General features: G+C 39.3%; 1 protein-coding gene across 7 annotated transcripts in view; it reads right to left on the bottom strand.

Annotated features, from left to right (window-relative positions):
* The window catches only part of LOC127942091 (RIMS-binding protein 2-like), a 51461-nt gene extending 41278 nt beyond the window's left edge, over window positions 1-10183 (bottom strand). For 2 of the 7 annotated variants that reach the window (XM_052537644.1, XM_052537648.1), the window contains exon 1: window positions 9861-10183. The gene's annotated coding sequence lies outside the window, so the exon portion shown is untranslated. The remainder of the gene's footprint in view (window positions 1-9860) is intronic. The other 5 variants (XM_052537649.1, XM_052537651.1, XM_052537647.1 and 2 more) reach the window with 4 other exon arrangements.
* Window positions 10184-12575: the final 2392 nt, after the last annotated feature.

The raw sequence follows: 12575 nt of genomic DNA, 5'->3' as shown, positions 1-12575 counted from the left end.
TGTTTTGCAGTCTTGCTGTAGTATTTTTTTTTATTTTTTTACAATTACATTTTGGGCTAAAAGTGTGTTGTAACGCAAGCGTTACTGAACATGTACAGAGTAAAAAATTCTTGAAAATTGATTAGTAATGCCTTACACTACTGCGTTAATTCTAAAAGTAATCCATTACTGTAACGCGTGTACTTTTGTAACGTGTTACTCCCAAAACAGATTATTATGCCCTCATTTGGCCCTTCCCGTTCCTGTTCTCATTATCATCATTTGTTCCAGGTGTTCTCCTTCTAGTTCTATTGATCCCAGGTGTGTCCCATTAGTTCCTTTCTTACTTTAGGCCTGTGTTGTTTCCCAGCGACAGGTCCTATTGAACGTTGATCCTCATGTCCTACGTGTGGTTTTCCTTGATATGATTATTCTGGAATCTCCTCACTCCTTCACAGTAGGCACACTGTGACAGAATATCGGACCGAAACAGTAAGCAGCTCTGTGATGCAGCAAACTTTGATAGGTCCAGAATGGGTCTCCTCAGTCTACTGCAGAACGTGTTAATGTCCAAAAACAAACATAAACAAAAGAGATGACTTAACCTGCAGATTTTCTTCAGTGTAAAATGTTTTATTAACACGTGCACCGATAGTCCAGCAGTTGTAGATATTTACAAGTGCTCAGTCCAAACCAATATATATAAAAACAAAGAACCAAAATAAACCAAACAACAATCCACTTGTATCTACTAATATACAAAGGGGTTTTAGCCCACGGCACCTCAGTAGCACGTTTGCTCTGTTTGGTTAACAAGCCCTGTTTGAAGTCTGGTGCCAAGATTTAAAGACCATTTTCAGACACGACCACTAAAGGGTAAGTTACACCAGTTATTGTTTAATCATCCACTTTAAGATTTATACTACACTTGGTAATATATTAAAACAGATCACCACGCATTTGCAACCATAATATAAAACCACCATATATTAGTCACCAATCTGTTTCTCTTTACAGTTTGAAATATTCGGGTACCCCACAACACAAACAAACATGGTTTCACCGTGTCCTTAGACTTTCCAATTTTTCCCCTTTTAGTTCTATTGATTCCAGGTATGTCCCATTAGTTCCTTTCTTGTTTTTTTCCTGTTTGGGTGTCTGGTATTGAACATCAATCTCCATGTCCTGTGTGTGATTTTCCTTGATGTATATAAAGTCTGTAATAATTCTGGAATTAGCATGTGACTCTGTATCAACACTCTGTCAAATTTTAATATTGTGTATCTTAAAATCCAGTTGTCTTTATTTCAAATGAGACTCAACCAAATATCAGCCTACATTATGAAATGTTCACTTTAAGATATCATGTTCACAATTTAACACAAGATTGCAATTACTGGCACATATTCAGCTGGAGCTTGATGCTTCCTGTCCTGGTCTAACGTATGAGACAAGGATCTGGAATGGATTGGACCTCCTGCTCCAAATGACTCCAGCGGTCGATGCAATGGAGAGGAAAATACAGTTAAGCAAGCAGCATGGCCTAGCAAAGAGATCACTGTCTGAGTCTAATTCTATTTGGGGACAAGGCAACCCAAGCCAGGGCCCAACCCTCTCTTCTCTTGACTGCCAACAACCTTACAGAAAAACACTGTGTACTCTTTTCATTCATCTAAATTCTCTACTGAAAAATAGTTTGGTTCAGCTATGCACTGTCCCGTCAGAGATGGTTTTCTGGCAACCAGCCATAAGACTTGCACTGGAAAAACTGTCAAGGTATATTCACGTGGTTCACCACTATCACAACTGAACCTTATAAATTAAGAGGTGTGATAATGTTGAATCTGAACCAGTGCCAGCCTGGGCAGACTTGATATTCCCTTCTCTCTCTTTCAATATAAGGATTTCAGACCGGTTTTAAATAAAAAAAAGCACAGAAAATCTGAGTGTGTTGTAAGTTTAATAAGAAAGTTTGTGTAAATGAACACACTCTCAAAGCAACAAACAAACCCAGAAAATCTGAAAATATATTATGAGTATATTACAGAAATAGTTGCCCCTGCCCACTTGTAATACAATTTATTAATAAATAGTTGAGAGTATGAATTACCTACTGTGGTGCTGTTGCATTTAGAGCACTGCTACCTGTTAATTAACTCTGGTGTAAGTAATATACAGTAACAACATAATATCATCCAATTTTCTGCTTTTTTAGTCTCCGAAATACATAAGATATAATTTTGTGTAAAAAATGCGTTTACAGTTTTCCCGACACGCCAATACAAAGGGTGTCAGAGGCCTCATCTGCTGCACCCAGTACCTCACACCTGTTCCCGGAGCGTCCCAGGCTGATACACAATATGCAGGAACCTTCCCCCGAGTTGGCAAGGCCCACTCACAAGGTTTTAGAAGTGGCATTGGTCGCTTAGAGTCCCCCCCCCCCCCGGGTCGGCGGTATCCCCTCACAAAGCTGTGGAGCCCACTGATATTCCCTCCAAGACAAGGAAGCTCACTTCAGAGCTTGCCGAAGCAGCGGAGCCTGCTGATGTTCCCTCTGAGGCAGCGGGGCTTGCTTCTGGCTTTCCCAAAGTGGTGGAGCCCGCTGATGTTCCCTCTGAGATGGAGGGGCTCGTTTCAAGCCTTCCTGAAATGGCGTTGTCTGATTGCACTTCATTTAAGGTGGTGGAACTCCCCTCTGGTTTTCCCAAGCATTCCCCAAACTTCACACACCTGTCACCATACTCCCACCACTCTGCCTGGCTGAATTGTAATTGTAGTTATTTGTTGGTTGATGCAAGTTGGTTGCCGAATTTGTATCACTCACCTGATCCTGTTTTGTTTATCTGTTCTGATCTGTTTTTTTGTTTTGTTTTTGTCTGCCTTTCTGTTCAATAAATCTAATTTCTCATTATATATTTACAGTGGCATGCAAAGGTTTGGGAACCCCTTGCAGAATCTGTGAAAATGTGAATAATTTGAACAAAATAACAGAGATTATACTAAATGTATTTTATTTTTTATTTAGTAATGTCCTGAGTAAGATATTTTACATAGAATATATATAGTCCACAACACAAAAAAATAAATAAAAGAAAAATACAGAAATTATTAAAATAACCCCATTCAAAAGTTTGGGAACCATTGTTTCTTAATACTGTGTGCGGTTACCTGGATGATCCACGATGTTCATGAGTCATATTGTTTGTTTCTGAACAGTTAAACTGAGCACTGTGAACCATCAAAACCTGTCTGTCTTGGTCAGTTTGATTATACAGCTCTCAGTGTGTTTCAGCTGTGGTTTCTATGACTCCAGAGCAACAGAGCAGAACAGAGAGTGAGGTACTCCTGTTACCCTGGACATCGATTGGGCCAGACACAGCGACAGGTCCAGTTCCTCACAGATGCCATGAACACCCATCACAAATAAAAAAAAAAACAATTGTGCATCTTGCAGGAAACCACAAACAGTATTAAGAACCAATGGTTCCCAAACTTTTGAATGGGGTTATTTTTATAATTTCTGCAATATTTTATTTATTTATTTATTTATTTTGTCTTGTGGACCAAATGTAAACATCTTTTGTGTAAAATATTTTACTCAGGATAGTACTAAATAAAAAAATAACATGTATTTGGGAGTCCCCAAACTTTTGCATTCCACTGTTTATATGCTGAATATTACTGAACCCAAACATGTGAATGGCAGTGTAAGCTGTTTATAACAGAAAATCTTGACATACACTCTTGACATCCTCTCCTTGGAGAGTTCTTATGAGAAAGTGATATTCATGAGTGAAGTAGTGATGTTCATGAACAAATCAAGAGTCTGATCTTTTCAATGAAAAGTTCACAAAACTGGTATGAATGATTTGAACAAATCATTTTGATATTCACTGACTGAAAAATTCCCCTGAAGGGGAAGATTTAATCTCCTTCAGAGTTGCAAAAGATTCGTTGTTCGTTGAGTCATTGTTTGAACAATACAAGTATTATTAAGTGTAAGAGCCACATTGGATGTTTGCCACCACAATTTTTATCCCTTTCCCTATCCTCTTAAAAAACCTTTGGCTTCATTGCAATTGCTTCTTTTCTGGTACAGTTCTAAAGTATGTTCTAAAGTACTGCAAACTTTCTCAGTGGTGCTCAAGCTCAGTTAAATTTGTGCATGTTTCTTCCATTCAGTGGGACAACATTGATCTGTAGCAACCGAGGTTTATAACAAAAGCCATTATTATGGTCTGTCAGTTTTCCATTACCAACCTGTCCTCCCTCACTAGTGGGCTTGTTGCCAGGGCAACAGCTCCAGCATCACACCACTTGGAACACAGTAGATGCACTTTAGCTTATAGAAAACGTTTCAGGTTACAAATGTAAACATGGTTCCCTGAGTGGGGAACGAGACACTGCGTCCTCTAGGGGTCACTATGGGGAATGCCTCGTCTTGACCTGTGTCTGAAGCATACATTGAAAAAACATTAACAACATGTTGGCCAGCGAAAGCCCCTGTCATCACTACCGGTGCGACTATAGTATAAATAGGCACCGGGAGAGCACGTCATTCACTTTTTCGTCTGAAGCTTGTGTCCGAAGAGGACGCAGTAACCATGGTTACATTCATAACCTGAGACGTTCCCTTTCAAGGAAACATCGAATTGCATCCTTTAGGGGTCGCTATGAGGAACAGTATACCTATGCAGCCATGCTGATGTGGTGCAGGCCAGAACCATGGCGAGCACTAAGTACCAACTCTACTCTGCAGGGGAATTTCCATGGGAGTTGCCCCTGGGACGTTAGACAGCTAACCGTGACATTATCCCTTATGGCCAAAAGCCTAGGCTACATACCCAACTTACCTGTTAGGGCCTAGGCCCGCGGTAGAGTTCAAGGCTTTGAATCAAGAAAGATTCCATTAAAGGGGTACGGCAAAGAGCCTAGCATTTTATACTAAGTCTTGCCTGTCTCAACAGATCCCTAGTAGCAACAACCTATTTAGATAGGTATCCGAGGATACATAGGTGGAGCGGCGCCCCAGCATATATGAATTTAGAAAGAATGCAGAAAACTAGCGTGCAAACTTACCACAGTGTGGATTTTAGAAAGTGCACAAAGACCTCATGTGCACACTTACCATAACATGGATTTTAAGATACTGTTCTAAGGAGCTCTCGTGACACTCCATTAAATAGAATGGTGCATCGCACTGGTTGCCAGGTGTTCTTGCAAAAAACAGAGAACTCAATTCTCATGTGAGAGGAGAACTCAGAATTCAGGAAGAGTGCAGCGCACTCATAGGCAACCATTTTTGGTAAAGGGGAGCGCTGCTAAACAACCACGAGAACAGCCCATGGAGCAAGGAATTTAACTCCTCAGGGGAAGTTAAGGGGAAACCCCATGCTAACAATAGCCCTGCATGTTGAGTGAAGCGATGTTTGATGTGTATTAATAAATGACACTGTGACGAGTGGGGCGGGGCCGAGGGACGTGGGAACGAGGAGTGAGGCTGGTGGAATGATTGGGAAATCTGCGACATCTGCGACCCACCACTGGTCTCGAGTTCCACGTAGGAGATGGAAGGATATAAAACTGGAGCGACGACAGTGAAGGACGAGAGAGGACCAGGCCTGGGCTTTAGTTTATGTTGTGCTTTTTATTTGCACACATCAGTCGTCCGTGAGGGGCTGATGCGCTGTTTTGTGTTTATTTTGTGATTATTAAAGTTTCATTTGATTGTGCGCTGGTTCCCGCCTCCTTCTTCCCAATGATTATGGAGATTTTATTATTACAGACACACTGGTTGAGGGGAGCCCAAGGAACCAAGGTCTAACCAACTCTGAAAAAGAGAATGAAGCTGAGTGCATAACCCTTACCATACAGGATTGTATTGCGTGTACACTTACCACTTATGTGGATTTTAGAAAGTTCACAAAGTGTTCAACGTGCACACTTACCGCCATGTGGAGGTGCTGAACCGAATTGGAGAGGCAAGCTCAAATACAACCGTCTAAGGCGAGGGGAGCACTGCTTGAGACAGCATCACACATCTAGCCGAACAGCCAGGAAATTTTGCAGTTCCATGCTGTGCCGGGGGCCTGATGATCAAGAAGGCTCCCGCTGAAGCCTATGACCTGGCCGCATTATCCAGGAGGCATGAAGCCGGAACCAGGGCTATCATACTGGCTGGTGAAGTATCGACAAGTGAAGTAACACTGCTAAGAAATCTCACAGAAGGATTATACACATAACCATTCAACATGTATATAATGGATCATACTCACCCACCATGGTTCCGGCGCTGGAGTCCCGCTCAAGAGGCGACCAAAAGAAACCTCCAGGCCGGACCATAAGTAAGGTGGTTTATATGAAGCCACAGAGCCACAGAGCCAACCAAACATCATAGGAAACTAATGCAGGAAGTTCCTACCTCACTTAGAACCGCGATTTCTCCTACCCACGTGTGGGGGAGGGGCGAGCCGTGACACTATCCTTGTGTGGCCATTTCTGATCCTCAGATTGAGAAGGGCCAGGACTCCTGGGTTGTACAGGCTCAGACCTGGATCTTCGCCTCCCTGAACTTCTCAGCCATTGTCTCGACAGAGGTATCAAAATTTAAAAGGTGAGATGTCTCCTAAAAGACTTACATCTTAAGAGAAGATGTAAAGATTCTCTTTAACAACCCCTCAGTAGTCCTGCAAATGCATCGCAATGAGCGCAGCAGAGTGCATCCAACTCCTTCAAGAGCTGAACGCACTTGTGCTTGCACTTCACTACACACACACCCATCCACAGTACACAAGCCGTGTGAATTGTAGGTATCAGAGCAAAGCCTCTGGTGAGAAACATGCACTCCTAAACGCTGAACGCTTCAAACAAAACAGTCAATGAAGATGAAGAATAGAATAACGTATTCTCCCGGTGCCTATTTATACTAAAGCCGCACCGGTAGTGACGTCAGGTGCTTTCGCCGGCCAACATGTTGTTGGTGTTTTTTCAATGTATGCTTCAGACACGGGTCACGATGAGGTGTTCCCCATAGCGACCCCTAGAGGATGCAGTTCCAAGTTCCCTTGAAAGGGAACACTGTTGCTGTCACTCATTAAACTTCTCACTAGAGTTTCAGACAACATGCTGAAATCCAGAAGTGTGATTATTGCCAAAAAACGAAACAAATAATCAACAAAACCAAACCAAAAACTGACTCACCAGGGATTGGTGCTGCTGTTTCTGCTGTCTGAGAGTGGCTAGCTCTAGATTAAGAGCTCTGATGTTGTCCTCTAGGAGGCGGCAGCGTTTCACATGGTGGGCTGCATGATAGGCCAGGTGCAACGGCTGGGCCTCCTGCTTCAGCTGCAGGGGAATAGGGCAGACAGAGTAGTGACTTACCCAAGCAAACTTTCAGGATGAACACAGTGGACACAATCCTGCATATTAAGTAAGTCACTTTTATTCAATTTTAAAATGATTCCATTTATCTCGGAAATTTAAACTATAAGTAAACCAATTGTATGTCTAGGCACTTTTGAGTGTTTTCGGGCTAATTTGAGCAGTCTGACACAACTTTGGCTCAGCCAGTGCTGTGAGTATGGTGAGGGACTATCAGATGGTTCAGGAAACCTGATCGAAACAGTCATTACTTTTTTTAGTGGTGCAAAAATGACACAGTATATCTTTCAAGGTTTAAGACATAAACAACAAACATCTGAAATTCATATTTAAATAAGCAGTGTGGATAAACTTATTTTAAAAGAGATTAATGAAATGCTGTGGGTGTAACCACAAGACTTCTAGTTCAAAATCAATCTTTGTGAAGTTACTTATTCATTACACTGCTAAAATTTAGGCTTCAAATAATCATGCTCAGATTATCGCGTTTGCTTGTTTTTTCTGATACTTGCCAACTGTGAAATGCTGACAGGAACATTGGCACTGTAATGAAACTGAAGCACTGCATTAGAAGGGATCTCATCCCAAACCAGACGATGTAAATAAGTAATATCCTACTCATAGTCACTCTAAAGAAATACAGAAAAAAGCATTTAAAAAAAGCTCTCTTGCTGAAAACTGATACTTGTATTTTACATTTACACATTCAGAGTCCCCTTTGAAGTAATTCATATGTTATCATGTTTACATAACATAACATGACTGAATTGCACTGTACCAAATTCTCTGTAGGACATTTTAAACTAAAGAGTGCATCATTATTAAATCTGTTACTGCTAAAATGCAGGTAAAAATGCAAGTAAAATGCACCAATGTAACATGTCAGAATAAAAGTTATTAAATTACTAAAATATACAGGTATTCTCAAGTATTACCATTATGAAAACATTCAAATGTTACGACATTTACTAGAGACAATACATTTTTAATGTCCAATCAAGTTTTGAAGCATGCTGATTAAAAATAACAGTTTTCTTTCCTTGTCAGTAGAGCCAACTAACAGTATGGTGGCAAACATCCATTGTGGCTCTTACTGAACCCTAGAAACAAACTTAATATAAGTTATATGCTTTAAAAGCAAGATAAAGCAAACTAAGTTCTCAGCCCACATAAATGCTACATGAAACACTGCTCATCCATTTGACATCATATCTCTCTTCCCTTTTCTCTTAACAATCCTGCAACCTAAATTTTTTTGCAATATTTAATCATATTTCACAGACAATATTTTTCCTTCTTTTTGAAATTAAGAAAAATACTTTTTATTTTTATTTTTTATTTTTGTATCAAGATATATTAAGAAGTTCAGTTTAAAGAAAATGCAAAAACAAAAAAGGATTGTTGGACTTTTTGTGTGTTTGCCAACAATGATAACAGTTGGTTGATCAAATATAGCATCATTAATTATCAGACACACAAATTAAGCCATTTTAAACTCTCATATCAACTGCCAGCCTTTTGGTCTGCATTATCAATGTCAGAAAAACAACAGTTGCCAATCACATTATGTGGGTTTCAAAGCTCTTGCATCTGTTTTGTGTGATTTAACTGAGAAATCTTACATAATCTCAGAAAACAGTCTGCTGTATCAGAATAGTAATACTACCAATCACACTGTGGTGTGTGTGCCAGGTCTCCAGCTGGTTTGTATGCTACACTACATTAGCAGACTCAGTCACAGCCAGTCAACCTACTGCCCCATCAGTACCAACTCAACCACAGCCAGCAGAGCTACAGAAACACGGGGTGGTGAAACACACAGTTCAATATATCCAACTTCTCATCTATAACAAGTGAAAAGCCCTGCAAGCGGGATGGAAGCATTAACCAGGGAGCTAATGAGCCATTAGACTGACAAATCAAGCCGACCATCAACCCTCCTCACAAAGAAAATGTCCAGTCATGAATGGAGCTCCATAGCAGCAGGTTCATTTGGAAAATGAACTGAAGAAACATTTTTTCACATCAGTTGCCTGCTGACTGCCCCGGGGACTGTGACGACTGCTTTAGGAGTAGAGAAAATAAAAAAAGTATGACCTAAAGTGCATATTTACACTGAACCATGAACTTTACCAGCTGTTGCTGAGACCCCCCAAAATAAACAGAAACTCAGATTAACTTGTATCCGATTTAGGTTATCTGCTTGTTTGCATCCTCCAAACTTCCTGTAGAAGACTAAGCAACAAGACATCATCACAATCCACCACCTGAATCCAGATACCACCAGGTCAGATGTCTCCCTGCACATATGGATCATGCTATATCCTGTAGGATGCTCTCTTGTCTTTCTTTGCAGTATTCCAGAGCCGGAATGAACCAGCGCACACTCTGTTCTAAGCCAAGGAAGGGCAACATGTAGGCATAACAGCACGGTATTACACACACATTCTCCTTGCTACTGATCTCATTTATATCCGACATGATCTGTGTGTGTACTGTACCTTAACGGTATCCGTTTCCACCTCTCTTTCTCCTCCTTAGAGCTCCCACTCCCATATATCACCAGCTGCCAGGAGTGGCAGTGACGACACGTCTGTAGTGTGTGTTTGTGTGTAGCTCTGTGCTCATGCGTGCATGTGTGTCCCTGCAGAAGCCCTGAGCTGGAACAAGAGACAGACAGTGTGAAAGCATCTCCAGGCTCTCTAGGAGTGGTGCAACAGAACTGTGCGTTCCCTATCTTGCTCTTTTCTCTCTCTCGTTCTCTCCCTCTCTGTCCCTCTCACATGCAGTCATAGTGAATTGCGCATGCTCCTTGATATACACATTCCTGCTCTCATACAGCGCACACACACACAGGCTTTCTCTCTCTATCCTACACTTGCACACTCACATATGGAAAGCAGTGAGTGTAAAGTGTGTAGAGCAGTGTAGAGCCACTCCCATCACTGATGTGTAAATCATTTGCCTTTTCAAGCATGGCCTTTCTAATATTTCAAAAGCCAATTAAATATATCTAATCATTTGCAGCAATGCTATTAGTATTATTTTTGAGACATAATCTGGGTTTTAAAAATTTTTCATTACCCAAATATAATGATCCCCTAGTGAAGGACCCTTCCTTAAATATAAAGACAGCTTTATAAGATGTGTAAAATATAACCAAATAAAAGAATGGTAACACTTTCTATGAAGCCTGTATTTATGATACATTATAAGGGTATTCTTACGGCATTATAATGAATGCATAATGCATTATACAAAAACTTATAATATGTTGCATCATCTCATGAATATTCATAAGAACGGTTTTAATATATTATAATTTTTACTTATTTGTGGTTATAGCTTTTTAGAATATGACTATTTATTACACAATGAACTCGTTGCATCCACTTTAACAATGGATTATACTTCTCATAGTTATAATGTATCATAAGTCTCATATCTTGCAATTTGTTATGATGCTACTTTACTTAAAGCGGTCAAAGACCACTTATAAGTGGTAATAATAATATTAATATTAACATTTTTTTCTCTCAAAAAGCCATAAGATCAGATATCAGATCAGATGAATGTGTAATATGATACATTTGCTTTGAACTATTTTTTTTTGTAATATCAGTTTGATTATTTTGATGGTACCCTTTAGACAGCTGATGATAAGTAACTCTGCAACTACATAACAACTAGTGGTCATTGGAGTATTAGTATGTCTGCTACTGTAAATATATGCTAACACTTTATGTTGATGGTCAACCAACAGATAAACTGACTATAAGTGTCTTTGCAAGTACGTCAGCTTATTCTTCCACACTAGATTCTACCATTCTTGAGCATACTAATACTCTAATGGGAGTTGGTTGGCAGATAGTTTCAAAGTTGCTTATAGTTGATTGATTAAGGGGACAATCAAATAAAATGTAACCATATAAAACATTGCATTTTTAGAGTTGGAGTACTGAGCGCAAATCAATTCATTAACATTAGCTCCACAGAAACACTCAAATAACACTCAACATCTAACCATTCACGAGCTGTAGTAAGATACTGTGCAGATCTTAAATAAACAATGTCAAGATATGATACAGTCCATTATACTGCAAGTGAAGTATATTTAATAAAGGGTTCATTGTGTGTTATAAATAATCATACTCTTAAACGTATAACTACAAATACATAAATATTATGATGTATAATAATTGTTGTTATGATTATAAATGAGTTGATATAACATATTATAAGGTTTTTTATACTGCATTATGCATTCATTATAATGCCTTAAGAATACCCTTATAATGTATCATAAATACATGCTTCATTGAAAGTGTTAACAAAATTATTTATATAAAACCCTACACTTATCTGTTTTTTTTTTGTTTTATTATCTATTTAGCATCTTTTTATAAATAAATACTTTTTATTGTTACCTTTTTATTAATTATTATTGTTATTATTTTTTATGTAATTCCTATTATTAATGTGTACGCTTTTTTTAGATTTTAAACAATTCCACTGACACCCTAGCACCATTTCTAGCGCACTCCAGTTTGAAAACCCCTGGTAAATTTTATTTATGTTGTTACTAAATGTTGATCAATTTTCCCATGTGTGAAATTTCCATTAGCCATTCCTGCCATTTGAACTAACAAGTATGTACAGGTTTAGATTTTTAATTTAGAGAGGCTTTAGGTTTATAAGGAAAACTGAATCAAACTAATTGTAGCAAGACATTCTTCTTGGTTTTCTTCAAGAACCTTAAAGAGGTTAAAAAAGTTTTCCTTTCTCTTTGGAGTGTAACAAGCTCTTGGTGCATAAAGAAGACCTGTAAAGTTGCAAAGACTAAAGTGTCAAATCCAAAGAGATATTCTTTTTTAAAAGTTAAGAGTCAACCACGCTCTCCCAAAACGACTTGTTCTAACACGCCCCCACATGTATACGTCACGGTGTGGGAAGATTTGCATAACGCTGCCCAAATGTTACCGCAAAGAAAGAAGGTGTACCTTTTATTCTCGATGTTGCTGCTGCCACCAGGTTGTGGAGAAGCTGTGTTGTTCGTTGTGAAAGCTTAACTACTTTGTTTGGTCTTCCAAAAGTGGACACAACTAAAAAATCAGTGGTTAATACTTACAACACCATTCTGGAACAGTTCAACCCAAATATATGTTCAATGCATTTTACGTAGGATGAGGACTGTTTCCTGTGAGAGTAGCCCACAA

The sequence above is a fragment of the Carassius gibelio genome, chromosome A21, assembly GCF_023724105.1.
Source record: "Carassius gibelio isolate Cgi1373 ecotype wild population from Czech Republic chromosome A21, carGib1.2-hapl.c, whole genome shotgun sequence".
Lineage (NCBI taxonomy): Eukaryota > Metazoa > Chordata > Actinopteri > Cypriniformes > Cyprinidae > Carassius > Carassius gibelio.
This window is presented reverse-complemented; position numbering and strand designations above follow the sequence as displayed.